The sequence below is a fragment of the Nansenia antarctica genome, assembly GCF_963989245.1.
Source record: "Nansenia antarctica genome assembly, chromosome: 17".
Classification (NCBI taxonomy): domain Eukaryota; kingdom Metazoa; phylum Chordata; class Actinopteri; order Argentiniformes; family Microstomatidae; genus Nansenia; species Nansenia antarctica.
The window spans coordinates 8,967,583-8,976,819 of record NC_137687.1 but is presented as its reverse complement, the minus strand read 5'-3'; the positions used below and the strand labels follow the sequence as shown (position 1 = coordinate 8,976,819).

Genomic DNA, 9,237 nt, shown 5'->3' with positions numbered 1-9,237 from the left:
TCAATTTGATATTACAAAGTGTCTCATGCAGTCAATCTCAAACAAGATTTTCAGTTCACTGCAAATTTAAAAAGGAATACATACAGTACTTGAACTGTTGAGAAGTAGACTACACTGGTCACCCATTGTGGCAGTCACTGGACATTTCTTTAATTACGATCTATGGAAACGCTTTGGGAATACATTGCCACCTTGCTTGAATGTATCTGGTGTGACATGACTACTTTACAGTAAAAGCTATGGCCTGCCTAAAAAACTGGCTTACCAGATACAGATAAATAAGACCACATTCATTTAAATCTGATACGTTTCAATAGAGGGGGGGACATGTCAGAGATGATGTATCTATATGATCAGAATATAATAATGCTTATATTTAATATTATATTATATCATAACCAACTTGCAGTTCAAATAGACGTTGAACATGCGCCCTATTGTAAGCAAGGCATTGTGGGTAAAGGTGCTGTTCCTCGCTCCTCCCCCCGTCCCGCGCGGTGACTCCTCCAGGCCGCACCCAGCAGTGTAGCACGCGGGCTAACGTTGCTTAGTCATCTGAGTTTGTTAAACTGAATCTTATTCAATGAGTTACTGTTGAAAACAGAATAGTTGACTAATTGCGCTATAATGTCGAACTTCTGCGCTGCTCCAAATTGCAACAGCAGCAGGTTGGGGTTACTTCTCTTTAGGTTTCCCAGGGATGCCACAAGGTGAGCGGCTACATTACTACATAACCCTAACCCTACATGACTACCACACTACGGAGCTGGGGGTATATTATGTACCTGTATATCTATATGTACCTGTATATCTATATATCTATATGTACCTGTATATATCTATATATGTATATGTACCTGTATATATCTATATATATGTATATATCTATATATATGTATATGTACCTGTGTATGTGTATATGTATATGTATATATATATATATATATATATATCTATATCTATATATGTATATGTACCTGTATATATCTATCTAGATATATGTATATGTACCTGTATATCTCCATTAGCTGTGGCCAGCTGTCTGACTAGACGTCCTACTAGCCGGATAGCATCATCTCTATGTTGTGTAGTCCTATATGATGCCATGGACACTCAGTCTGAGACTGGTCATGTTAGATGGAACCAAATACAAATGTGAGTGAAAAAAGAGTCTTTCATTGACTGATAGTTCGATGGGGGGGGGGGTTGGTTGTCCCCTTTGACGAGCACCATGTTTAACACATTTCTCAGGTAAAGCAGGTAAAGGGATAATTAAAAGCAGGTAAAGGGATAATTAAAAGCAGGTAAAGGGAGTTGGCGAGCCAACTTTGACAAAAGCCCGAGTTGGAGCTAAAGTTAGCTCGCTAACTCCCAGAGCCAGTGGCGGACTGGCCACCGGGCAAGCCTGGCAAATGCCAGGAGGGCCGCGAGACTCTGGGCCGCTCAGAATGTATTATATAAAATATATATATATATTTGTAATTTTGTCTTTGGTGATTTTCATTGAAAATAACTTATTTCAGCAGACCGCGGCCCAAAACATTTTATATCGGCCGGGCCATCCACGCAGTTCTGCATCGCGGATGCCCAGGGCCCTAAACCAATAGGAGCAGAGCTCCCCTATGGGGCGGAGCTCCACGATGTAGAACTGGAGTATGTAAACCAATAGGAGCAGAGCTTTAGGTAGCAGGGTAAACCAATAGGAGCAGAGCTTTAGGTAGCAGGGTAAACCAATAGGAGCAGAGCTCCCCTATGGGGCGGAGCTCCACGATGTAGAACTGGAGTATATCTCCATAACTATCGTAGTCAGTTCTATATCGCCAGTGGACACGCACCTCATGTCATCATTCCGTTTATAACAGCAGTTAACGTTACACTGCTTTCATTTTCAGAATGGGGGAATTTGATGAGAGCGATGCAGTTAATGTGCAACAACTGGATGCAGGGAGCAAGTGTAGTTGGAAGTAGGAATGCACCGAAATTCGCATGTATTGGGCCGAAAATAGCACAAAAAAGTACATTCGGTGTGAAAAGGCTATTGAAAGAGATATTGACTGATGACTGCCTACTGATAATACATATAATTACAGCAAACATGTCGGTAGTTTGGCATCTGTCCTCTGACTTTTTATGTTAACAATCCGTGTTGCGTGTTGCGTTTGGAAATAGGGCTGTTGTGTCGCAAATGCCAGGGCTGTTTTTTGATCCCAGTCCGCCCCTGCCCAGAGCTCACTTCCGTAGTATACCCCTCGAGTCATTGAAAGGTGTGTTTTATTTAATTTTTGGAACGCATACGAAGGACTTTATTAGTAACTGGCATGATAATTTGTATTTCGAAAATCTCCTATCTGTCCATAGGACTGTATAGAGGAGAATAACGGAGGCTAGTCTCAGCCTGGGGATGCTGCATCCTCCTCTTCTGCCTCTGCTGCTGTTCCTGTAGCTCCATAGAGATGCGACTAAAAACACTGGCTAGCTATGAACCCATGTTTATAGGCATTATAACTGTCAAATGGATACAGTCCCCAAAAAATAACAATTAGTTCATTTTCTTAATCAAGGCTGCAGTATTTTATTAAACGCAATCATATGTTCTGTCATGCACAGATGCAAGCAGTGGGTGGAAAACTGTCACCGCAAGGATATTGAAGATAAAACACCAGACCAGTTGAACAGACACTTCAGACTTTGTGCAGACCACTTTGAACCATACATGATTAATACAACTGTAAGTAATACAAATAAATCTACAGATTGCCACTCAATTGGCTTGATAATATTGCTCAGCTGGCAGTTTGAATGTTTCAGATTGGTGTCATTGAACTTGAATTATTTGCTTTCTAATTTCCAGAGTCTTACAAGGCCAGGGCTTAAGGACGATGCCATACCAACCATTTTTGATTCATCAAATGACCTCAATAATTCACAAAGTAGACAACACAAGAGAATTAAAGAATCGGTAGGTTTTTCTCTGTATGTTAATAACCAATGAAAACATACACAAACTTTACATACATTGTGCCTTTATTGTATTCTACAGACTGAAGATGATCCAAAGGAAACTAAAGAGAGAAAAGGTAAGTTTAAATGCCTAACCCTCTCTTGTTGTGCTGAGGCCATCATATGTGCTCAATCTTTCTCTCAACCTCAGGAGGATATACTCCTCCTCTGGCAACTATAACAGCTTGCAAGAGTCTTTCAATTTTTGTTTTTTGAATTTTCCGCCATTCTTCCTGGCAGAACAAACACCTCTAGCTCAGAAATATTCTTCGGCCTTCTTGAAGGTTTTCTTTTGCATACTTCAGATGCTTAATTTTTTGTTGAGGTTGTAGGAAAGGCTTCTTTCTTCTGCCATGTAGGTCTTTGTTGTCCTATGAACAAATAGACCGGTGTCTTTTTCTCTTTTTTCCAGCTCTTTTGCAGTGATGTGTGGGTTCTTCTATACAATAATATATTACAATACAATAATAGTCAAGTTACTGTTACTGTTGTTCAAAAAGTCTAGTTTTCTTTTTATGTTGAGATGCATGTAATGTGCATATGATTATGTTGAACAAAATGTACATTTGTAGCTTGTTTCACAATTTAATGATATGCTACATGTGTTAATACAGTAGCAAGCTGTGATGTGCATGGCCTTAGTGGTGGGAGAATAGTCAACATACAATCAGAATAGGTCTATTGACCAAGCATTGAATTAGGGAAAATCTGCACAACCTTAAAGCATGTATCTGACAGCAGGAAATCCCTCCAGCAAAAGGTATTTTAAACTGTTGCCTATATCCTTGTGTATATGCTGTAATTACTGTAGTAACATCATTGTATGACCATTTTATAACAAGGTAGCCTAATGGGTAAATTACTTAAATTAATTAATTTACATGGTCAAATTAGTGGTTGATGTTACTACTCAAGTGGTGGAATGCGGAACAGCCACTTTATTACTAAACAGTTAAAAAGTAATTGCCAATGTACTATAATGGCATGTTAATACAATGTTACTTGAGTAATTAGAGTTACTACACAAGTATAAGTGCCTTTCTACATGTGTGTAGTAACTGTAGAGGCAACTTAATCTCGTTGAGACCAAGCTGTCTTAAGCCTGGTACACATATAAGGATTTTCTCAATCTTAACAGATTTTTTATCTGAGAGAGACCCCACACATGAAGATAACAAATCATGGATTGAACAGTTTTGATCGTATTGTGTGTGGTGTGCGCCGATATTCCCAATACAGCACAGCACATACATAAAGATCTGATCTACGACAGTCTAGAGCAGTGGTACTCAACCTTGTCCTAATCAGGAGCCACATTGACGAAAAAATATTTTTGCAAGAGCCACAATCCAAAAACGCTCCTTTCCGCTCCTTTCCTCCCTGAAACCATTATGCATATGGATAATAGTAATATTGTTAGGCCTGAATCAAGCGGTCAAATGTGGCAGCACCTCAGAACAGACGGACACAGAGACTAGGGTAATAACAAAGGATATTTATGAAAGGGGTTAGGCAGAGAATGGTCGTAGGCGTAGGGCAAGCGGGGGTCAGGCAGGGGGAGTAGTCGGCAGGCAGGGGCTTAGGCAGGAGGAGTAGTCGTTAGGCAGGCAGGGGCTTAGGCAGGAGGAGTAGTCGTTAGGCAGGCAGGGGCTTAGGCAGGAGGAGTAGTCGTTAGGCAGGCAGGAGGGTAGGTAGGGCAGGCAGGCAGGAGGGTAGGCAGGGCAGGCAGGCTGTCCAGGGATGATGGAATGGACTGGTGGAGGAGAGAAAACAAACAACGGTAAAAATAATAAAACGACTGAGAAAATAAACAAGAATAGGTTCGGATATATAACAAATATGTTACTAAGGAATGAAAAGCATAATGTACAGTGCAATAACTGTGATTTATTATTTTCACTGCAACCACAAAACACACATTGCTGATCATCACTGCCCATAACAACAGATAACAGACCGCATGTTTACTGATAATCACAGTCAATATAAGAGCAGATTATAGACAGCAGGGGTTGTCAGAAGAGTAATGTTGTACTTACTTCACACTCAATGTGATTTCTGACACTCCTTCTGCCGCACAAGTAATTTGAAGTCGGGCTCTGCGCTGGAAACGGCGATCCGAAGGGCCTCTGTTGTGTGCTGCAGACTCAATCTGTTTCGGTTGCGACATTTTATTTTTGAGAGCGCAGAGAATGCTGCTTCACATCGGTATGTGGACGGAAACATTGAGATGATGCGTCTTGCCAGTCTGGAGATATTTGGTAGATGCCCCACCAGTTTCCAAAAGTCCACGACATCTGTAATCCGAAACTGACGCTGAAGTTCATCTGAGCTCTTTAACTCCACGAACTCCATTTGAAGCTGCACAAGTCCGAGCTGGTCGCTTATTTGCTTCATTTCATTGACCTCAATCAGGAATGGGTTTTTCACAAGTAGAAAAATATTGCTATGATCCTTGAAGTCGTGGAATCTTGATGTGTAGTTTTGCTTGAGCTCAGTTAGCACGTCACAGAATTGTGATTGACAGGACGGGAGAGCGTCTGCATGCGTCGCCATCACTTTCTGCACGGTGGGGAAGAAACGGTAATCAGAACCACGGACACTTTGTTCGAGTACATCCAGTTTGTCAGAAAATACTCTGACAGCCGTGTAGAGCTCATACACGGTCTTGTTTCTTCCCTGCATATTGAGATTAAGTTCGTTCAAGTGCTGCGTAATGTCACACAGGAACGCAACAGACAGCCCCCACTCTTTATCATCCAAAAAGGAAAATCTCCCCTTGGCCGACAATGAAGGATTTCAGGGGTTCAAGCAGGTCCATGAAATGTGCAAGCATACGTCCTTTAGACAGCCATCTGATCTCGGTGTGTAACACCAAATCTCCATAGTGAGTGTCAAACTCCTCACACAGCAGTTTAAAATGTATGTGGTTTCTTGCCCGGGCCCTGATATAATTAACCACTTCGATTACATTTGCCATCACTTCATTCAGACATTTGAACTTAGCAAACAAGGCTTGTTGATGCACAATACAATGGTATGAGAAAATACCCTCAGCAGCAACCCCGCCGTTTTTCAGCGTTTCTTTCAGCAAAGCCACGGCTCCGTTCCTCTTAGCTAGCATCGCCGGTGCACCATCTGTTGTGAATGCTGCGATTTTTTCTGGTCCAATGTTAAACTTTTCTAATGTTTCCAGCACTGCGTTTTTTATTTCAATGCCCGTTGTTCCATTTTCCAGTGAAACCATGTCAAGCAGTTCTTCTGTAATGTCAAACTTACTGTTGATCGCTCGGATAAAGATGAGTAATTGTGGCGTGTCATTGATATCCAAGCTTTCGTCCATTGCAAGGCTGACAAACTCAGCGGATGACAGTTTGTCCTTAAGAGTATGTGCAATGTTCTCTGAAATGTCTGATGCCCTCCTAGCTACAGTAGAATCCGACAGTTGAATTTTTTTGGCCTCTCGTTCCAGATCTTTTTTCTCAGGATACAACGTTGAAAAAGCCAGCAGTATGCAATCCTTTCTCCGTCAGTATATGGCTTCATCTTTTTCATCAGTTCATGTGTGATTTTGTAGGATGTCTCTGTCGCTCTTTCACTCGTATTAGTGTAAAATTCTGTTTGAGTCTCGCCAGCTTTTCCGCCCTCAGCTCTCCGCCTTTCGGAAAGTCGGTACTGAACTTCGGGTGTTTTGTGTCGTGATGGCGCTGCAAATTGGACCTTTTAAATTGTGAAATGACGTTGTCACAAAGCAGGCAGATGCATTTTCCCGAACCGGTGGAGACGAAGAAAAACTCGAGTTCCCAGTCCTCTTTAAATGTTCGATATTCCTCTTCATATTTTCGTTTCCTATATTCCTTCGCCATTGTTGCATAGTGCTGTAAGCTCTTCCCAGTGTGACGGAGCAATTATCTCGCGCACCTGCAATCAGAGCGCGAAACCTGAAATAATTTGTGATTGGTTGGGGGATGGGGGGCGCGGCTTAATAGACTGATGTGTGACTTGTGAGTGATAATGAAATGTTGATGAATTCTGCTGACAATGTTTTTTTTTATTTATTTTTTAAGTGGGACTTAAAAGAGCCGCAACTCGTCTTAAAGGAGCCGCATGCGGCTCGCGAGCCGTGGGTTGAGTATCGCTGGTCTAGAGTCTCGTCCCCCAAGCCAGAAATCTCGCGTGGTCAGGGTAGTAGTACCCTGACTGACCTGTAGGAGGCAGCCATGTGCAACAGGGCAAATAAAGTGCAGAAGAACGAAAAGAAGAAGACGCGTCAGTCAGCTCGCTTCTTGATTGGCTACATTCCTTTCCACGTCACAATCGGACTCGCGAGCAGGGTTGCCAGATGTGGAAGGTTTTTATTTTATTTTACAAACATCATTGGCAACAGACATACAGATGGGCACCTGCCCAATAGTAATTAGCGGTTTTCTGACAATCTATGTTTTGGGCTGGTTTTTGGTGGATTTAGCATTTTTTAGACTGTGGTTAGGCTTTTTTAACCCCTTTAGAAATGAGTGACGCCTTGCGACTAGGGATGTGCATAACTAAACAAAATGTTTTTACTCACATCAAAACCTGAGGAACACTGCCCGCCAGCGTTAGATCCCATTGCTATTTCACCGTTCTGCAATTTTTAATCTTAATTGCCATGTCTGCCTCCAATCTCTTCAGCTTCAACTGAAACTCTCACTCTCTTTCTCCTTCTTGCGCCAGGAGATGTAAAACACTGCCATTTTTACAAAGAGACCAACAAAACACGTGTATTCCTACCCTACGAACGTAGCCCTCACAAGGCTAGGCTAGGCTAAAAACAAGTAACAAGTTGAATGACGTGTGCAGTTGAATGACGTCAGACTCTCGTTCCACACTCAATAGTATTAATAATTACTGAACTATATTAATATTATGCTTTTGTATTGTGTATATTGTTTTTCTGTGCATGATTAATGCAAAAACAACAAGAAATAGTGCTACAGAACGGACATTAGTTCTGTCCGTTAATTTGCATTTATTTGAATGGTAAAAAAATCTTCGGGAACGATTATTCTAATAATCGATTATTCTGTCCCATCCCTACTTGCGACACCACAAACCAATCAAAATACCTTGCTTGGGCAATGCTCCAATTTCTTCAGTGTTGTAAGGTAAAGTAACACACTCCCACCCGGTCGGGAAAGCATAACAACAAGCAACCATTCTATGGGCATGTGGGGGAGGGTTCTTGGAATGTAACTTCCAATGAAATAGCAAGCATATTCATTCTTCACTCCGTCCAGGTTCAATCCTTCAGAATGCCAAAGGAGACACGAGAAGAACGTGATCTGTACATAATGGCCACACGAGACAAGGGCCAACATAATGTAAAGTATTATAGTTGGCCGTTAAACGGTCCCCAAATGTACCGTGGAATTCAAAATCACATTTTAGGGCTTTGACGGACCCGAAAATGTCAAATTATGAATTTGTGACTGCGGCTAGTGAAAGGTGGACCAAAGCCCTATCCTTTCTGCACGAACACTTTCAACGAGCAGTGCTGAAAAATTGCCTTAAAATAAATGAAAAAAACCAACGCTATAATGAGACTTGGGACAAATTCGACTATGTATGGAAAACACTCATGCAAGTGCTGTGAATCGTGTATCATTCTTTACGTTGTGACATGCAATTATGATTGCTTCTAAGTAGTATTTTTTGACAGGTTATTTATTAGACAAATAACATTTTTTACAAAAAGTTCTGTGATCACTTTCAAAACGTCTTCAACCACACTGACAGTGATGCAGGACAAATGTCTTAAAATCTCTAGAGGCGTTTATTAGGCTATTGTGTTTAGTGCTGTCCCAAACGACTATTTTTCTAACGATTAATCTAGCGATTATTTTATCGATTATTCGATTAGTCTAACGACTAATTTATCGATAAGTCTAACGATAATTTTTGTACTGTAAAAAAAAAAAAAGTATTTGTCTCCACCTCACTGCTATGTTTAGCCAACTTGAATGCCAACATGGCCATTTAGAAGTCTGTCCATCACCACAACACATAGCTAGCTAACGTTACTCTCGCTGCTATGTTATGATTAGCTAAATTGATGCTAACGTAGCATGCGAGCTACGAGCTAGATAACGTACAGTAGGTGCTCGCACCACAATGACAATAGGCTACCGTAGCTAGCCAGCTACATAGCTAACGTTACTAACACCAGAAGACAAGACATACGAACTGTGGTGAGCTACA

The 9,237-nt window shown here is 41.3% G+C and overlaps 1 long non-coding RNA gene across 1 annotated transcript; it reads left to right on the top strand.

Annotated features, from left to right (window-relative positions):
- The first annotated feature begins 577 nt into the window (after positions 1-577).
- LOC308172302 lies at positions 578-3,072 on the top strand. The gene is made up of 4 exons (XR_013937853.1): positions 578-710; positions 2,608-2,728; positions 2,852-2,959; positions 3,041-3,072. It is a non-coding gene; the product is annotated as an uncharacterized lncRNA (long non-coding RNA).
- Positions 3,073-9,237: the final 6,165 nt, after the last annotated feature.